This window comes from Drosophila subpulchrella, unplaced genomic scaffold (assembly GCF_014743375.2).
Source record: "Drosophila subpulchrella strain 33 F10 #4 breed RU33 unplaced genomic scaffold, RU_Dsub_v1.1 Primary Assembly Seq27, whole genome shotgun sequence".
NCBI classification, from domain to species: domain Eukaryota; kingdom Metazoa; phylum Arthropoda; class Insecta; order Diptera; family Drosophilidae; genus Drosophila; species Drosophila subpulchrella.
Window position 1 is genome coordinate 331,891 of NW_023665559.1, and position 20,489 is coordinate 352,379.

Below are 20,489 nucleotides of genomic sequence, written 5' to 3' on the forward strand. Positions count from 1 at the left end.
GCTTATATTCTCCGTTAAAGTTCAGCCTTTAAGAAAACAACATAAAACTAATTTCGGTTCTTAGGCGTGTATTTTTAACGAAGCAATTTATGCCAGCGTTTTTGCATTTTTTCCAACTTTTTCAACTTTGACGAAGTGTAGCTTCTAAACTATTGAATGGAACTCAATGATGTGTATAAGAAAGTTAAAGGGCATTCCATTACCAGTAAAATGAGTCTTTAATGACCGAATTCGGTTTATCACAACTCGAGTTAGAAAATAAAAAAGTGCGAAAAACGTTTTTTACACTTTAAAAAAAATTGGTACCATAGAAAAAATTTTAAATGCCCTTTTCTTAATCAGGGAGATGTATCTTACCGGAAAACAAAGGTTTCCTGAAGTGCGTATTTCATCAATTTTTTTTTGTAAACTGGTGTTATTGGTGCTCGTGGGCGGATGCTGAGAGTTGGCTCGGTCAATAAGCTCACTGAGCTGAACCGCTAGCTCCTCGTACACCGAATAGCAATATTCATATTTTCGGTGCAGAGTCGCCAGAATCTCTTCCGCCCCTTCAGTCGTAATGCTGGAAATCGTGTCTAGACACGCTTCAAATTCTTTCTCGGCTTTGTCCCAGAGTGAGCGGACTTGTTCCTTACGGACCTTGCAGGTGTGGACGGACGGAGATGACGACCCTGGAGTTTCAATCGTCGCTCTGAAATGGCTCATACGGTCGGACACCGTGATGAACCGCGCGAGGGCTGCAAATGCAATTTCGTTACTCATTTTTTCCTGAGAACGAGTTGCTAGCGACTTTACGGACTTGGTCTGGATTTGTGGCCTAACCTTTGGCGTGAGCGGACTCAGAGACGATCGTTTCTGATTGCTCGTAGGAACGGACAGCGTCTTGTCGTCTTATTGGGTGGCTAAGGATGTTTCGCTCTTTGCCTTTGTGATCGACTTTGGGGCTATTGGGCTTGGACCTGGCATTCCAGAACTCCGATTATCTGGGCCGCCCTTGTTGCTTTGTAAAAATTAGACCCGCCCGGAAAAGTCTGTCCTTAAGTGTGGTCACACTGTTGCGGATCACCGGATTGGATTCCAAGAGAAAAAACAAAAAAAAAGAGACGAAAAATCGTATGGAATTAATTTAATTTGATTTAAAAAAAAAAAAACAAAAAAAATTAATATTTCGCAGTGGCTTCTCCGTTTTCCCGTTATGGCAATTGCAAGCAGTCCGCTTGTGTTCGCTTTTAGCGTTGCAGCTCCGGTCCAAGTTTGGAGTATGTGGAAATGGAACAGTTGCACATCAACTACTTGACGTGCGAGGAAATAACGAGAATTCGGAACGACTGTTTTCCGGGCGAGCAACCTCCGCTCTTCCACAGTAGTGCCTTCTGACCTCATGCTTCAAAATCCATTCGCAATTAATCCTAAATGCGCTTATATCTTTTTTATTATTGAAGCATTAAAACCATGGCTCCACGTCCTCGCAGTGCCCAAACTTTGGACGACAGACGTTCACGAGGTACTCGATCCTACCGCTGCCGAGTCTGTCGGGGAATCCATCCTCTACGGAAGCGCCACCGTTTCCTGAGGCTCAGCACTGAGAAGCGGCTCCGCGCCGTTATCATAAATAAATATTGTGCAAATTGCCTGGCCCACCAGCATTCCGAAGGAGTATGTCGCAGCGGAGACACGTGCAAAAAGTGTGGGCAGGACCACCACACGCTGCTCCATTTGAGCGAATCTTCCGGTTCGCGCTGCCGATCAATTTCTCCGCTCCGACCCTCGATGACGTCACCACGACCTTCAGCTTCCGGTTTAAGTTTGGAGTATGTGGAAATGAAACAGTTGCACATCAACTACTTGATGTGAGAGGAAATAACGAGAATTCGGAACGACTGTTCTGCCAGATATTTGCCGTTGTTTGCTGTGCTGCGGAAATGAGCGCTAGGAATAGGAAAATAAATATCATGCAAATTCTGGAAAGGCGTGTCGTGTTGATGGGTTCGGTGGAATCAGGTTATTTTGATTTTTGGTAATATTGTTATACATATAATAAATATCGTTGTTGAAACTGTTGTAGGGTGTACCGTATGAACCTATGTGCGTTTCTCCTTGTGTACATATGTTGCAGCGGACAGGCATATGTACGTATATTAATACGCATGCATCAGTCTTATATGTGTGTATCTATGGACGTATGGATATGTGTGTTTGTGGGAACTTGGAAATATATGTATGCGCTTAAATTGTCCTTTTTATATTTGGAAATTATAAATAATGTGGAGTGTATGGAAATGTCGCTTTCGAAATATTTGTAGGGTGTACCGCGAAAGAAGGTACGTGGATTACCGTGCTTACGTTGCCTTACGTTGCGCTACGTGACTTTTTTTCCTTATGTACCTATGTTGAGATGGCCCCTGCAAGCAAAAGGGCGATATTTCTATCGCCTGTCGTCCAGAAGTCACTTAGTAACTTCTGCGCGATAGAAACGCGATAGAACACATTTTACAAAAACAAAATATACATATATCGCGTAGAAGTAACTTCCAAGTGACTTCTGGACGATAGAAAGGCGATAGTACACATTTTATAAAAACAAAAAGGGTCGGGATCGCGAAGAAGTAACTCCTGAGACACTTCTGCGCTAGAGAAAGGCGATAGTACAGATTTTCCAAAAACAAAATATACAAGTATCGCGAAGAAGTAACTTCTGAGTCACATTTGGACGATAGAAAGACGATAGTACACATTTTACAAAAACAAAAAGAATCGGGATCGCGAAGAAGTAACTTCTGAGACACTTCCGCGCGATAAAAAGACGATAGTAGTGAGTAAAACACGCGATAAAACGAGGTCGCGGTAATTTTCCGTTACCCCTTTTTTTCTGAAAATTTTTTGGGTCTTCCTGTTGACCCACGCCGTTATTTTTCGACCGAGCGTCATTTCGTTGCGTGATTTGTCTGTGGACAGTGCGGTTTTGTATCAAATTTGTGCGTTTTAAAAATATAGCTTTGTTTTTTTCTAAATGTTTTTAATTGCTTAACATATTTAAATGTCCCCCCAACAAAGCGTGCCAAATTACGTGCTTATCGTGAGCTGTACGATTATTTAAACCTTTTTACGGACAAGCTAGCTGTGCACATTACTTGGCGTGTAACTGCGGAGAAACCCAGCATCCAACGATTCTCAACATATTTAATTGTAAAAGGTAATGTATTCTACTTTATATTTACTTTGACTGAACAAAAAACAATTTTTGTTTCTGTTTCTTTTAGAAATGGTTATTAATAAATTTCTTATGTCGACGGAGCTGGACCTAAAGAACATTGCTTAGCAAAATTTCCTACATGCCAGGCACCGTGTATACAAGCGGACAAAGCACGTATACAAAAAATAAATGCAAAATATTAAAAGTAAAAAAAAATATGTTTTTATTAAAAATTTTCCAATTGGGAAAGACTCTTCTAGGTATCTTCTACAGGCATATGTAAAGTCACTTTTGAGTGACTTCCATAAGTGACTACGGCGACACTTCCAGAAGTTACTTCGGCGATATCGCATTCGGATCGCGGGAGTGACTCCCTTCGGGAAGAAATGTGCCACTTCGGTGAAACTTCTAGGAGTGACTTCGGCGACACTTCCAGAAGTAACTTCGGCGATATCGCATTCGGATCGCGGAAGTGACTCGAGTCGGGAAGAAATGTGCCACTTCGGCGACACTTCTCGGAGTCACTTCGGCGACACTTCTCGGAGTCACTTCGGCGATACTTCCAGAAGTGACTTCGGCGACACTTCTAGAAGTGTCGCCGAAGTGGCACATTTCTTCCCGACGGGAGTCACTTCCGCGATCCGAACGCGATATCGCGGGCGATCGTTTACATCTTCTAGAAGTCACTTAATAGTGCCTTCCGCGATAGAAAATGCTTCCAGGGGCCAGGCATATGTACGTACGTTAATAAGCATGCATCAGGGTTATATGTGCGTATGTATGGGCGTATGGATATGTGTGTAAATTGCAATTTTAAATTTGTAATTTGCAATAATTTGGAAATTGGAGATAATGTGGACTGTATGTAAATGTCGCTGTAGAAATGTTGCCGGGTGCAACTCGGATGGAAGTATGAGTATATGAATACGAATATATATGGAAATGGCAAATACGAAAAAGAAGCCGGAATATGGCGATCGTATGCACAATAAAAATGGCCGATCAGACAGATATAAGAAAATTGGGTTCTTGGGAAATATCTGGCTGGTCGGCAATGGAAATATGGAATATTCGTACTTATCTTGGATTTTTTGAAGAACTCGGAAAACTCCGCCGCTGAACGCTGGAACTCGTAACCTCTTGAAAAAATCCGGTTCGAAGGACCATGAATTGTAGGCTGGCGGCTTTCCTGGGTTCTTTTCGAATTGTGGTAGGGAAATTCCTGGATGCAATGTGCAGGGCACAGAAAAAAAACTGACTTCAACTTCGTTTCACTTGAAATTCAATTTATTAGCCGCAGCGGGGGCTTTCTTGGAGTGGTAACTTAGAACTGGCAGCTTGAGCTTAAATCTAATGTTAGAAGAGCGGGGGTGGAGACTGTTAACAGTCCGAGAGCGAGATGAGAGCCCATCTGGACGTAACTGCTCTCGTCTGTTAACCACTAATCGTTCACAGTAGCGCCTCCTTGGCGCGGACAAAAGGAAAACAAATCAATCGGAGGAATTTAAAAATAAAGAGTCTGGTGCACAAAAAAATTTCAAATAAAATTAAGTGGACTGTTCAACGAATGTTTTTACTCATGTAAATTAGTAGTATAAAGCTTCCTTCTCGTCCCACGGATGCTTCGCCATCTTTCCCGAATCCCAATAGGCATATTGGACCTTGATGAAGTGGGAGTCGGATCGGGAACGGGTTTGTTCCGCCTGATGCTGCAGGAAGTCGACCAGCATTCTGACAATGGCTGGTAATGGCTCCTCCAGGTGCTTCTTAAAGAGCGCCCCTTTTTGCCCCATTTTTCGTCCTCCATATAGAAGCCAGCGAGTACGCCATCTCCGCTTTAGCTGCCAAGTAGCTGGTCGGGGTGGAGTCCTGTGGTTCACCAATGGAGAGCTTGTCGGAGATCGTTCTGGGGGTTGTGCTTAAAAGATAATTCTATTAGTACAACGTAACAAAATTCTTTTGGCCAGAACTTACTTTTGCATTTACTGATAAACAGACCTGACGAAGAGCGTTAGCCACGTTGCCTCTCGCTCACTCCTATGGCTAGCTCGCGGTTTTCGTCGATTTGAGTCCTAGGCTAAAGCCTCGTACTCAGATCGACTAAGAGTTTCACTAGTCGAAAAACCAAGGTAACCAAAGTTTTCAAAGTTTGCCTGCCATTCATGTAGCATTGTCTTACCGTCAAGCAAATGAGTTTGTTTTGTTGACAAACGTAAAATTGGAGCATTTTAAAAAGAGGAATCTGCTGGTGCACAAGAAAATTAAAATAAAACAAGATGGGAAGTTAACTTCGGCAAGCCGAAGTTTGTATACCTTGCAGTTATAACTATTAAATTTAATTCAATATTCTTAAAAATACAAAAAATGATACTCTCAACACTACAATTGTCGATTAGTGTCGATTTAGCGTCGCTTGTGACCGGTTGTGTTTATCTTGTGCTCTGGGATTTTTGTCAATTTGTCATTAATATCTGTGATACTGGTGCCTTGTTTTGTGACTTAGTCCTTCATAACCAGCCGTGCTTGTGTTTTAAATCGTCTGTTTATGTTTAATTGTCTATTTTATTGTAGAAATTTTAACAAAACCTAACTCTGTGTTTAGCCCGTGCATTTTGTTATTGTAACTTCTGTACGCTGTGGTGCTTTTGGTTTCAATAGCTTTTGTTGTTGTTTCCCATAACCTTCTTGTAATCTCTCTCCCGTTTCTTGTCGTCTAAACTGTTGTCGTGTATATTTTGTTTGTGTTTCGCAAGCCACGCTCAGTCGACAGCCACTCTGTTGCGCTCTCTCGCTCTCGAAGTCTCTACGCGCTCTTATACTTTTGTGTTCTTGTGTGTCTACATTTTTATTTGTTTGATCCCAGTGTCAAATTAAGTGAGGTATTTATAATTCTTTTGATTCTTTGGTTTTGTTAATAACTTTTTTTCTTAAATTAAAAATGGCTCTTTTTTGTTGCAAAAAAGATTGTCAGTTTTACTGTCGTCTCTGCAACATTGTCATACACCCAAAATGTACTGGACTTGTTGGCAGAGTAAAAGATTATATTGATCTGCGTGTTGGTTTTTCGTGGACTTGTGCCTCATGCGTGGAAATAGATCGTGATTTGGATGGCTATGTTGCGCTGACCAATGATCGTTTTATGAAACTGTTCGATAAACTCATGAGCGTAGTTGCTGATTTTAAAGAGCTTAAGGCGGACCTTGATAATAAAAAAATGTCAGTAGGGTCACCTAAACGCAAGAAGACTGCTCCTTCAAAATCTCTTCAAGTAAAGGCATCAGTTCCGAATCCCAACTTAGCTTCTAATATTTTTACCCGATCGGTAACGGCAGCAATGTCGGCATCCACTGGGGCTGGTGGACCTAAAGCTTCTCTGACAGCAGTACCCATAGGTACCAAAAGCTCTGGAGTCCCTGTTTCTGCTAGTCAGCCTACCGTTTCAAACCTTACGCAGCTTTCTGTGCCTACGGTGGAAGTTAGCTCTATAGTCCCTAGTCTCGATAATCAGACGAACGATGTTCAGATTGCTGGTGGTGGAAGAAAGAGCCTCTCGGTTGTTCCATATAGGAAGCAATTATTTGTGTCTCGTTTAACACCTGAAACCACATCTGCTGATGTTTTGGAATTTATACAACAGGAATTCCCATCTCAAAACATCACAGTGGAGGAGTTTAAATTTCCATATGTTCGTAGGATATCTTCCTTTAAAATATCTGCTCCTCCGGAAGTATTTAATGTACTAAATTCTAAAAGTTTTTGGCTTAATGATGAATTGGTCATTAAAGAATTTGTTCCAAACAGACGGAGAACTAATAATAGGCCTTCCACGACAGTACCTGCGCCAAAAAACTGAGCAGTTTACTTTTGGCCTATCAAAATGTTAGGGGACTTAATATGAAGCTACCTAAGCTTTATGCTGACTCCTCTGCCTTTTCGGAAGACATTCTGGCCTTTACTGAGACTTGGCTGAAACCGGAGATATCAGACTCTGTCCAAAAATTTTAGTACTTATAGAACTGATCGCTCTCCTCGTAGGGGCGGTGGGGTGCTGGTTGCCGTTACCTCTACTTTAACATCGGAAAGGATATACTTTCTTAATTCCAATGAAATAGAATTCGTTGGTGTTAAAGTTTCTTTGAAATCTTTTTCTATTTATGTAACTTGTTCTTATATTCCACCTGGATCCGACTTAACAATTTATAAGCAACATTTGTCTGCAATAAAAACTGTTTTATCTCATCTTTCCGAAAGGGATCTTTTGATTGTTTTGGGTGATTTCAATCTCCCTGACATTTCTTGGTCCCTTTCCTCTGACTCACTTGTCTCTACCCCCTTATCTGACCATGAATTCGTTGATGGTCTGTTAGAATTATCATTACAGCAAGTTAGCTTTATACGTAATTCTCTAAACAGACAATTAGATCTTGTATTTGCTTTAGATCCGTCTGAAGTCACGGTATCTAGAATTGACCCACTAGTTATGCCAGAAGACCGGTATCATCCCACATTAGAACTTACAATTTGTCTTCCCTGCGTTGACACCCTTTCTTCTTCTCTTTCACCAACTAAAAGTAGATGCTTTCGTAAATGTGACTTTAGTAAACTCAATAACTTGATTTCACAATATAACTGGACAAATTTATATAATTGCTTGGATATTGAAAGTGCTACGGAACTATTTTATAGTGTCCTAAACTCTTTTTTCTGTGAATGTGTTCCTGATAGTTTTGCTCCTAAGTTAGACAGGCCTCCTTGGTTTACCAATCAGTTGCAAAGACTTAGAAACCTAAAAACAAACTTCTATAAAAAGTACAAAAAGTCGGGTAGGCCATCCGATTTTTCAAGATATGTGGTGGCTCGTACTAATTTTAATGTACTTAACAGTCATTGCTATTCCATGTATTTGAACCGATGTAAATTTGAATTTTCAAAGGATCCAAGGCAGTTTTATAACTTTGTCAATGCTAAGCGAAAGTCTTCAGCATTGCCATCATCTGTACGATTAAACTCTATTGAGGCATCTACGGATCCCGAAATTGCAGATTTATTTGCTGAATTCTTCCAATCTACTTATAGTTCTGTTTCTTGGTCTAATTCTAGCTACCCTAATCACTTAAACAGGGCAAATTGTATTTTTTCTCCTGTAATCACCGAAAGTTCTCTCTTAACTGATTTAGAAACTATAACGCCAACCTATTCTCCGGGGCCAGATGGACTCCCTGGGTGTGTTCCTTAGTTTTGTGCCCGAACTATTTGTAAACCCATTCTTAAACTTTTCAATTTGTCTATCTCATCATCTGTTTTTCCTACTATCTGGAAAAAAAAGATATTTATATTAGTGCAACGTAAGCAAATTCTTTCGGCCAGAACATACTTTCTTTGCGTGGACACGCCTCGTAGCATGTCCATGTAAGGGATTGCCTCCAGCACTTCCATTCTTCTGCGAAGTAGCCCTGTTGTGGTATTACTTTCTGCGCACTCTGGGCCAGCCGATCCGATTTTTGGCCAAAAATACGTTTTTTTTAAGAAAATGACCGGACCGAGTTTGGAGTCCTTTTTATAATACATTAAACTAATTTATGCCAAAGTTTCAAAGAATTCGGGCAAGAAGTTTTCTTTTACCGTATTTTTAAAGTAAAAAATTCATCAAATATTGATGAAAATGAAAAAAAATCTAGAAGTCTAAGATGCTGACGTAGCTGTTCGACTTCTTCGCAAAACTTTTAGAAGTCATTATTTTCAACAAGTAAAAAATATTAAATAGCTCGTATGTGTTACTTGTTTACTAAAAGAAACTTTTTCGTTGATTTTTACTCCTTTTTTTAGCAAATAGGTATTTTGCTTTTCGAGTGCCATCCCCAAATGGAGTCATTACATCAAAGATAAATTCTTTGATTAATTTACTAAAATCGCTCATCGCCGACTCAATGCGGGTTTGCCTTAGCTTTCAGTAATTTTAGTTTTAATTAAAGGCTTAATTTGAAGTCGAACCATTTGGATGAGCTTTACTAAGAATGCCCAAAAGTATGCCGTATTTTTTTCCGGTTTTAATGTACATTTTGCGCGCCAATATTTGATTTTAGTTTGCCTAACATCTAAAATCAACTTTTTTCATTCATTCCAGCTTCTTTTATTTCTGAGACCAAACAATCGAATGAAATATCGATATTTCGAAAAGAGAAATATCAACTTTTTTGGCTCGTCTCTAAAAAATGTTCACAATTTCTGTACTTCAAAAGGGAGGACTTAAGTATGCCCAAAGGTATGCAGCATTTCTTGCACTTCCTTTGGATGAGAACTACAGTGGACGGCATAAGTATTTTGACAAAACAAAAGTTAAATATACTCATAACTTGAACATACTTCTTGTAAGCTTTGGCATCAATGGAAAAGTAATTTTAATGCCGTTTGAATGATATAAAACATTTCTTAACCCATTCAGTACTTATTAAAAAGGACGAATTTGTGTAAACATCTGCTTTTTAAATTAAGTAGTAAATCTTCAACGACATAACTTTTGTTAACTTTTTTTAATTTTTTTTCTCTCATACTTAATTGTGTACGAAAATGGATTAAGTGCGTCTTCTAATTATTTTTTAAAAATAAAAAACCGAAAAGTATGTAAAATTTTCCGATTTTGGCTTGAATTATCTATACCATAAAAAATTCCAAAAAATTTTACTTATAGTTCGTTGAAAAGTTCAATCTTTTAAGAGAAAAGCGCAAAAAACTGCATCCTTCTAACTATCCAAGGAAAGAAATTACAGATTTTTCGCCAAAAACTTACTTTCTGGCCCAGTGTGCTATGGGCCAAGTCCCACAATACTGGGTACATCAGCTTGGAATAAGCGTGCTCTTTCATCTGCGCTGACCTTCTGCAGGCGTACTTGGTGTTTTCCTTCCTGTCGAAACAAGAATGGGAGTTGCCTACAATATACACGGACCCGATCCACAACAAACAAGGGCAACGCTTGAATGTAGGACTGTATGGCATAGTATATATTTTATTCTGTGGGAGATTACAATTACAATGGCTTAAAATATAACAGTTTCTTACCGCAGTATAACCTCCCACACTCCATGACTTTCAACAATTCAACGAGTGTGCCATATTCGGGCTTTCTAGTGTGCCCAATTGCTCCATCAGGGCACAATACCAATTCCTATCGACTAAATACTGACTTAACTATCGGGCTCAAATTCGACCCGCGACATCCCCACCTCCGTGAAGGACATCTTCACTTAAATCCAAAACCGCCAACTTTGAAGCGGGGCGCATCATCCAGCGAGTCCGATCTCCATCCATGATCCGCACTCTGGCTCGCCTAATCTCTCCATCGACTCCAGCAAAGACCTCCTTGACGATGCCTCTCCGCCAATCTCGCCGCGGTACAGCTGGGTCACAAACGAAGACGATGTCTCCTCGACGTATCGGCTCCTCTCTGCGGCACCACTTCTCTTGCCGCGTCAATGTGGGCAGGTACTCCAAGACCCACCTCTTCCAGAATCGGTCCCTCAACATCCTTGCTATGCGCCACTGCTTCCTTGCGGCGCCTTCCTTAACAAGGCCTCCATCCAGGCCGGGGGTATCCGGCGGGCAAGCTGCTCCCTTGAGCAGGTCGTTCGGCGTAAGAGGGGCTCCCTGGTCCGCACTCACTGGCAAATGGGTGAGCGGACGAGAATTTGCAATGTTCTCCGCCTCTATCAGGAAACTCTCCAAGACGTGCTCCCTCGGCCCCACTTTCTTCACCGTGTGGCGCAGCACCCTCTTCACGCACTGCACCATTCGTTCCCAGACTCCGCCTTCTGACGGGTTCGCTGGGCAATTGAAGATCCAGTCAATCCCTTTGCTCGACAACTCCATCTGGATCCTCTCGGGCTCAAATACCTCCGCAAACTTCTTGGCCTCTCTATCAGCTCCCACGAAGTTCTTGCCGTTGTCGCTGCGCAGTCTATGAACTGGCCCTCGACGGCAGACAAAATTCATGATCACTATTATGCAGGAATCCGTTGACAGGTCATGTGCCAGCTCCAAGTGTATCGCTCTGGTCGTCAGGCACGTAAACAACGCCACCCACCGCTTCTCCTGGTGCCGAGCAACGGTTACCAGCAGTGGTCCAAAGTAGTCAAGACCTGTACTCTTGAATGGCTAACCATTGGCCTCCAGACTATCCTCCGGCAGGGGTCCCATAATCGGCGGCATCGGTCTCTGCAGCTTGCACTGGCTGCATCCAGAAATCACTCCCTGTAGAACTCGTCTTAGTTTCGTTATCCAAAACTTGGTCCGGATCTCCGCGATCGTAGCATCCACGTTCTGATGCTTCATCCTTACATGGGCATCGCGCCCAACCATCTCTGTTAGGCTGTGCCGGTGCGAAAGGATCACTGGCCTCTTTGCGCTGTAGGGTATACACAGCGCCGCATCAATCCTGCTGTAAGCTCGCAAGACTACGTTCCCATCTATGTATGGCGCCAGTCCACATATGTCGCTCCGTCTAGCGACTTCCGGTCTATTCTCAGCGGCCCACATCTCGTCGGGAAACGCCTCATGTTGCGCCTTCCGAATCAGCAGATTCTCAGCGTCCTCACACTCCGCTGCTGTGAGGCCATAGTTCTCAAGCTCATCTCGTTGTCCACGGCATCGACGCGTGAACCGTAGGACCCAGGCTGTAGTCCTCAACAATCGCCTGTAGCTTGAGAATCTCTGAAACGGTAAAAAGGTCTCACTTGCTCCAATGAGCACAAACTCACTCGGCATTTCTTCTTCATCATCTGCATCCGCCTCGTCGCTGGGTGCAGATCCTGGCCAGCTCGCCGCTGGTCTCCTCAGGAATGCCGGTCCATTTAGCCAGCGTGACTCCTCGCTCAAGTCCACGCTACATCGCGACCTGGTCGCATCATCCGCCACATTGTCGGCGGACGGTAGCCATCTCCGTTGGGCCACCTTCGTTGACTCCAAAATTTCCGCTACTCTATTCCCGACGAACTGCTTGTAGCGCCTGTGTGTACTGACAATCCATCGCAGCACTGTCTTTGAGTCGCTCCTTAATACAATGTCACTGATGGCCACACTGTGGCCCTGCCTGACGGTGTCCATCAGTCTTGTACCAAGAACTGCTGCCTGCAGCTCCAGCCGTGGAATCGTCATCGATCGCATAGGCGCTCACTTCGTCTTTGCGCACACAAAACTCACTTGCACATCGTCGTCCTCATAGGTGATCTTCCAGTAGATCACTGCTGCGAATGCTGACTGACTCGCATCCACGAAGACGTGCATCTCAGTAGCCTTCACTTGCCCATGTCCAAAATAGTGACGTGGGCTCCGAAACTGATCCACTTTCTCCATCTCCTTACGCCAATCCATAAAGGCATTGTACATCTCATCCGGTAGTGGATCGTCCCATGGGATCTTCCTTCTCCAGACTTCTCGCAATAATAGCTTCGCTGTTACCATCAGGCAACAAAGAAATCCCAAGGGATCGAACGTTGACATAACTATGCTCAGGAATTTCCGCTTTGTGGAACCCCAGTCCCATCCAATACATTGGGTGCCACTTTATGGTACTGCACTCGAAATCTGAAGTCGTCTGTGGCTGGCTGCCACCTCATTCCCAAAATCTTCTGCTCGGCGTCACCCCATCCAATACTCTGGGCGTGTTCACTTGGTCCGAGCATCCCCTCCACAGCAGGGGAACTCGACGAAATCTTGCACAGCTCATATCCGCCTTCTGCATGTATCTCCTTCACTCTGGTAGCTACTTCAATAGCTTCGCTCTCAGTGGCGAAACTATCCACATAGTCGTCCACGTAGTGGTAGTCGACGATGGCCTTGACTGCTCTGGGATCCGAATCCATGAATCGCTTGGCATTCACGGTCTTCACAAGATGTGCAGCACTCGGTGAACATGCGGCTCCAAATGTCATCACGCGCATTTCATACTGGTCGGGATCCCGCTGGTCATCCCCATCTCTCCACAGAAATCGTTGCGCACATCTATCCTCGGGTCGGATCAACACCTGATGAAACATCTCCTTGATGTCGCTGCAAACTCCGACTGCGCCTTCTCTGAAGTGGAAGGGAATGATGCCAAGGGCTTGTAGTGTTGCGGACCTTTGCTCAGCGCTGAATTCAACGACAAGTCTCCAACTCGTGCCGCTGCATCAAATACCAGTCGTATCTTTCCCGGCTTGTTGGGACTCTCCACTCCAAAATGTGGCAAGTACCACATCCTGTCGCTCTTCTTAGCGATATCCTGTCGTTCCAAACGCTTTGCGTAGCCTTTGGATAAGTAATCCTTCATAATCCAGGAATATTTTCTTTTCAATATTGATCAGCCGATTGTACGCCATCTCATAGCTACTTGGCAGCACAATTGATCCGTTTTCCATAATAATCCCGTCTGGTAGCGCCGGCCAACTCTCAACTCTCTCCCGTAGTGTCATCCAAAATCTGCTGGGCCGTCACGTCGTCGCTGGCTGCGACCGCTGGAGCCACTTTCACACCAAAGTTCTCGATCTCGAAGTAGTTCCCGACGATTCGTTCCACGTTATCCTCCACCGACGTGGCTAGCAGACATGACCTCGGTGATTGCGTATCTCTTCGTCCTCCTATAGGCCCAAAAACAACCCATCCTAGTTCGGTTGCGGCCGCATACGGTGAGGACGGACGGCAAACCGTCTTGTCCTCGATGGCAATCCTAAATGGCCATGATCCAGTCCAATCAGCAGCTTCGGTACTGCGTTCTCATAGGGCTTCATCAGAAGTCAAGCGTCCTTGTATACGCTCCTCACATCTTGTCGACGCAAGCTCTGCATCGGCAAACTCAAATTCGAAACGGCATACACGTTTCTCAGTACATGTCGGGTGGACTTGCCTGCTCCACTAATTTGCAGACGTACCACGCTAGTAGGCTCCATGGTGGCTCTACCTCCAAACCATTGTATATTCAGCTGACGACGTACTCCTTCTACGCCTAGCTCTCCAATCAGCTCGTTGTCGACCATCGTCACCGAAGAACCTTCATCCAGCAGGGCGTATGTTTCCACCTGCCTCTCACCTCCGTATAGCGTCACCGGCAGTACACGGAACAGTAGTCGTTCTCCGTCCTCGTCGACACAGCTTAAATTCGTTTCCGGCGTCGGTTGAGCATCCGCTGATGACAATGTTCCTAAATAAACTCGTACGCCTTGCCTCGGTCCAAATGCCCGTTGGTCCCGATCGTTGCTTCTTTAATTGCCGCCTCGCTGTGGCGGTCTCCTAAAGCTGTTGTCTGCTTCATGCAGAAGTCGATGATGCTTCCTCCAGCATCCATTAACAGGGCACTCTCCTGTCGCAGTGCAGGATCCTGTCATGTGCCAATAAACCGTTGGCAGTCCAAGACTGCATGTTGCCTTCCACAAATTGGGCAACTTCTTTGGCAACTTTCCTGTTGCTCTTCCTGATCGGCTCCTTTCCAGATCCATCCATATCTGCTACCACGCAGACCACGTAAAATCCACAATAGTTGGAAAGGGCTTGATTGTAACAACATGCCTTGCCCACTCCACTCGTTTGCTTGTTGGGAGTTTGGCCGGAAGGTCTTCCATCAGGGTAGGGTTACCCAAATGCTGCTCTGCCTTCGCTGATCGCAAAAAGCCGTTAGGTTACTCACATGCGTGGCATATGTGACAAGCTTTCCCAGACTGTGCTCCGATATTGAAGGCACATCTCGGATGCTGTTGAGCTGACTGCGTATAAGCTGCTCCGGTCGGCCATATCTAAAACGCAGCTGCTCCACTACTGCATTCACATTGCTTGGGTGAATCAATAGCGACTTCACTGTCTCACGCGCTTCATCCTTTAACGCCTTTAGTAACCTCTGATTATTCTCCAGATCCGTACAGTTGTACGCCCGCGTCATCTCCGTAAACGCGCAGTAGAAGATGGGCCAATCCTCTGGCTTTCCTCCGAACGTAGGCAGCTCGGGAAGCTTTCGTGGTGCCCAGCTTCCATTTCCTCCAAGGGCCATCGTCCATGCACCGACTCCGAGAGACGGCACTCCTCCTAATGTTCCGCCAGCCACTTCGCTATATGGCTCGGAACCATGCGCTGAAACCGTAGTACCGGTAGCGCAGTGTAGCGACGCGTAGCTGCTTCTCGTCGTGCAGTTCTCTGTAACTGTACACGGTACCGTTTGAGACCCGCTCCAAGATGGCAGTCTCACTGATGCCACACTTGTTGGGTTAGGTACGAACGAGCCGGCTGCAAATGGCGGCTGGCTCGCACTAACGGCACTCAATATAGCGGGATCGGAGCGCTCCGTATTTGCGCCGCGAGCGCGAACCAAATCCTTCTCCAGCTCGGCGATCCTCTCCAAGAGGTCGGCCACCTTGGGTTTCCTGCTCTGCGATTACCCAGAGCCCATCTTGGTGGCACCTATACTTGCCGACTGGCTGGATGGCGCCGGAGCTCCACTGCCTCGGCCGCCATCTTGCGACGTTCCTGCACTCTGTTGTTGGACCGAAACGCTGGTATCTGTCTGCGCCGTCGCACTCACGTTTTCCTGTCCATCGTTCAGACGAGGACTCCTTCTGGGGGAATGCTTCATCATCTTCCTCTAGGCACTTATCCCACGACGTATCCAGTGACGCCAGTTGCGTTCAAATATGACCTGCGCTGCTTGCGCCAAATTCGACCCACGCCTGGGGTCCGATGGAATTCTCCGGGTGATCGAATTAATCCGCTCCAAGCGGTGTCCAACGCCAATGTGCGTTCCAGTGCAGTCCGCTGTGACTGCACTCCAAGATCACTCGGTCGGGTCTTCTATGTACACGCACAAGCGCGTTCCGGCAACTCTCTAGCTAATGACCGACTGTAGGTTAGGATCCACGGCAGTCCGCCTGACTGCGAATAAAAGACCTGTTACGTACGCCCTCCACATAGAAAGATTCACATAGAGAAACAACGACAAATCTTTAGACAGGGAGGGGTGCATGTGACTAACCAGACTCATACTGGTAAAGGCAGAAGAAAATGCAATTCGGCAATTCGCGGGTGTCGTGTGGCCAGAACAACGGCCACGATCAACCTACTGGTAACCATACTCCGGTAGCTAGCAAAGGGCAACAGCCGGCCGTTGACTTCCAAGATAGCAGTTATCAAGAAACAGTAATCCTAGGTGGGAACACCTAGTTTATCCGATCCATACCGGCAGCCAAGTAAAAGCTCTAGTCTAGTATAAAAGACCTTAGACAAATAGAGCTTGAGGGAGAGAATCCATTTGTGTGTCTTGCTGACGGAAGCCGGCAGCTCCGAGGGAAGACGACTTTCCCTGGGGTAGTCGTCCACGGAGTCTTCTGCCACCAGGACCAGCCACCATATCCAACAGTCCTTGAGGAGGACACAAATCGCTGCTCGAAAGATCCTTATGTGTTGGACCAGCGCCGCCATTGTCAACAAAGAACGTGGAGAGGATCAACAATAAGGACGACATCTGTCATACTGTGATGTTTGTAGCCGCAGTACCCGTGATCCCCATCCATGCTCCTGAAAATTGTTCAGCTGTAGGAGCCATCCGTTCAGAGGCGTAGCAACCAATAGCATACGTCGGAGAAAGTAGTGATGCAATATAAATGTGTTAATCGAGCCAACCAAAGTGAAGCATAACCCAAGACCAATATCCTCTTATAATACAATTGAAGAACAAGTGAAAATCAACAAAAAACATTGGAAGCATTCAAACATGCACTGAAATACATTTAAACCAACCGAATCGATAGACAAAGTGCAAATCATGATGAACAGCCGTTGAAGAAGTCGCATGCCTCTGGCCTAATATAACTATATATTTTGTGTTTAAGTGAATTGGTATACCTAAGAACAGCCGTATTTTGGTGCACGTATATTTATATATATATATATCCAATATAATATTTTCCAAAGCCCAGGATCCGGAGCGTCGAGATCTCATCGCCCAGGATTTAAAGAGGGGGTAAGTTTGTCGGAACACGGTTCTTTTCTTAAAAACATACATATATAAATATCCGTGCAGTATCCTACAGTTTTATAGACTAATATAAACTTTTCCAGCGGCGAGTATCAGCCTTGTTGTTGTATGTACAATTGCAAGAGCTCTCTGAGCGACGTTTGTAGTCGTGAATAGTCAGCATTTTTGCTGATGTGTGCACCTTCACAGGTGGTCAAATCGATACTCTCCGCCAAAACAATAATTGTAAATTAATGTAACCCCCATACGAATTAGCCAAAATTATGTTACTCAACAGCGGTACACGCCGACCTAAATATTATCCAATAAATTTGTAATGTGAAAAAGTATTCGAAATCATGGTGTGCTAAAGCTTATTAAGGGGGTGTGCTGACGCGAGAAGTGGAGTAGGTCAAGAACAATGACATAACTTTTGACGGACAACCTTGACAATAGGGGATCGTATTGCGCGGCCTGCGACGATCCATTGGCACACGAATGTGTGAAGGGGAGGGAATATGGCCAAAACACAGCCCGATCGTATTGCGATCAAGCTACAGCTAAGCTTGTGGGGCAGTGTGGACTGACGACTGACGATCTTTATGAACTGATATTATTTTCCAGGCACTTTTAATACTTATTCTCGTTATGTTGGAGAGGAGAGAGGCTTACCAAGATCCCACGACCCGAATACGACGTAGCTTATGCCGGCAAGTGGTGCCAGAATATCGGACGCCTCTCCCTCGGCCCAAGTCCTTGTCAGGACTCGGGCACTAATATGCCCACGTAACAGAATTGGCGCCCAACGTGGGGCCTTTTTCATATTCCTTAAGGAATTTTATTAGGGTCAACCATCTCGATGCCTGCGGTATCGGAGTGGATGCACCTAGGTATGGCAAAGCTTCCATCTTTATTTGCCATAGGTAATTTGACTGTTTTATAGAGCAGGGAGATTAAATAATTGTAAATGTACGCGTACTTACTTATTTGTCGAGCTAGTAACTGTAAAGTCCCCAACTTCTGTGACTGTCAGTGTTGAGCGGCCGCTCAATCAGAACTTTGTCGCAGAATAGAGGCCTGACTTTGAATTTTTTTTAACCTTAAAAATTCTCTGTTTTGTTCATGGACAAATTTACCAGAACTTCCTTAAATCAAGAACTATGAGTTATCCTTTTTTATAATACTATACCTATAACTAAGTGTCGACGACTACTTGTTAAAATTAACGTAAATACAATTTATAGGTGCTTTCTGGCCGACGCCACACGACGTACTACGCATTTGCCCGGTCGTTTGAATTGGTTCGAGTCCAGAAAGAGCAGGAGCGCAGGCATTACGGTAACGCATTTAGCAGTTGCGGTGCGGGTCTACTGTTCGTTTGTCGATCCAGGACAGAATGGGGGTGGGGGAACTGACAGGAAACGCAAAGCCGACGCCCTACAACGTACTGGGCATTTGTCCGGTCGTTTGCTTGGTTCGAGTCTTTGCTGTTTCCCTTGACATATTTGGGCGGTGGACGATTTTTAGTTTCTCTGGCCGACGCCCCACAACGTATTAGGCTAGTTGGTCAGGTCGTTTGCTTGATTCGAGTCCAGAGAAATAGGAGACGGTTGTGGAGCCCGAGAATGATCGGTCAAACAACTCGTTTTCCGACGGCTGGCGGGAGGGGGTTTTTGGACAGATTCCTTATCTAGACACAGCCATTCCGTTTGGAACATTTGGGATGTCTAGAAAAAGGGAAAGTAAGGGCATGTTAGCTTAGCGGAACCGCGTTGTGTAGAAGCGGCTAACACCCCTAGTTAGGGAAATTTATTTTGTTTTTTTTTTTTGGCTTAAATATCGGATGGTTCTTGACCGAAGAGAAACTTGAGAAGCAGAGAGAAGCACCCCCAGTTTATAAACATTTTTATTGTCGACTTATTCAGCGTATACATCGCTGACCGGGTGTTTTGAAAAGAATCACGTGAACTTTTTATACCAAAACGCAAAAAAAAAGTGTAGACAAATTTTAGTGCGTGTATTAATTCGCACAAAGTGACAATCTATAAAAAGAAAGCGGAGGCCTTTAAAGAAGGTCAAATAATATAAATGAAGGGGGCCAAGAAGAAGGTCTTATTCCAACCCAGCACCGGAAGAGTGACCCGAGCAACAACGCGCGGAGACAACCAACAAACCCTGGAGTGCGAGCTCGCCAAGGCTAGGAGACTCATCTGAAAGAGAGCCGTGGGAGCTCGCACAGAATCAGCCAGGACAGGTAGATACCCTGTCCGAAGAAAACAATTTGGACCAATACACTGAAATGGAAGGAGCCGCCGGAGGGGAGAATCTACCCCTAGGACCGCCGAAAGGGAGATCAAGTATGCTGCCCCAATTTCAGAGGCACGAGGAGGACAACTTAGAGGCTGCCGAACGACGTGAGCAAAGGTTGATGGAGCCCTTGAGGCAGAGCAACGAAATGCAGCGTGGAATGAGTGCCCAGATAGAAGCGCTGAAAGCACAAATAACAGAATTGCAGTCTCCGACACCCAGAAGACCCGAACAGAAGGGACTGCCTTCGCCGCCCCGAACTATTCCGAATCGAACGGACAGCTTTTTGAGATACCAAGAGACCCCGCCTCTGGAACCAGTAACGCAGGACATGCTTAGTAGCCAGATGCACCGGTTAAGAACACCCAGGCGGATGGACACCCCGTCCCACAGGCAGTCCAGAACAAACGAGAGGGAGACGAGTCACCAACTGCATCCAGAGATCGATCGGAGCTCATCATTTCAGGGACCAAGACCAAAAGACGTCAGATTAGACAGATGGAACCTAAAGTTCGATGGAAGCGGTCGCGGCATGACAGTTGAGAGTTTCCTGTTCCGCGTAGACCGATTGCAAGAATTGTACGACCTCAGTCGCCAACAAGTCTTTCGTGAATTCCATCTTCTGTTGGCAGGTGCAGCCACGAAATGGTATTGGCAGTTAATGGAGGACAAGGCAGAAGATTACGATTTTGACTACTACTCATTGACCCAAGAAATGAAACGAGCATTTTCCACTACCGGATGTGACCTTATGAAAGTCAAGGAATTAATGGAACGCAAGCAAGGACAGCACGAAACCTTCAGCGATTATGTCTCCGATATGCACAACTTGCATTTCAAACTGAAGCATAAAATCGCTGAAGATGAATTTGTTGAGCTTTTGAAAGACAACATGAACTCCCAGATGGGCGGCTTGCTGCTAACATCCCCATTAACTTCGTTAGCGGAATTCAAAAGGGAGGGTCTCCGAGTGGACCGCTGGTTAAAAAGTACTGCGAAAAACATGCCCAGCACTATAAAGCTTT

The 20,489-nt window shown here is 44.9% G+C and overlaps 2 long non-coding RNA genes across 3 annotated transcripts; one reads left to right on the forward strand and one right to left on the reverse strand.

The window, feature by feature from the left end:
• The first annotated feature begins 2,688 nt into the window (after window positions 1-2,688).
• On the forward strand, window positions 2,689-3,387 carry LOC119559627. The gene is made up of 3 exons (XR_005220885.1): window positions 2,689-2,812; window positions 3,055-3,193; window positions 3,261-3,387. It is a non-coding gene; the product is annotated as an uncharacterized LOC119559627 (long non-coding RNA).
• Window positions 3,388-4,506: 1,119 nt separating this feature from the next.
• Window positions 4,507-5,602, reverse strand: LOC119559626. 2 transcript variants are annotated; one of them, XR_005220884.1, is made up of 4 exons: window positions 5,507-5,563; window positions 5,373-5,435; window positions 5,168-5,305; window positions 4,507-5,111 (listed from the first exon to the last, which is right to left on the reverse strand). It is a non-coding gene; the product is annotated as an uncharacterized LOC119559626 (long non-coding RNA). The 2 variants fall into 2 exon arrangements; XR_005220883.1 differs by having other exon boundaries at window positions 4,508-5,111; window positions 5,373-5,602.
• Between the last annotated feature and the right edge of the window lie 14,887 nt (window positions 5,603-20,489).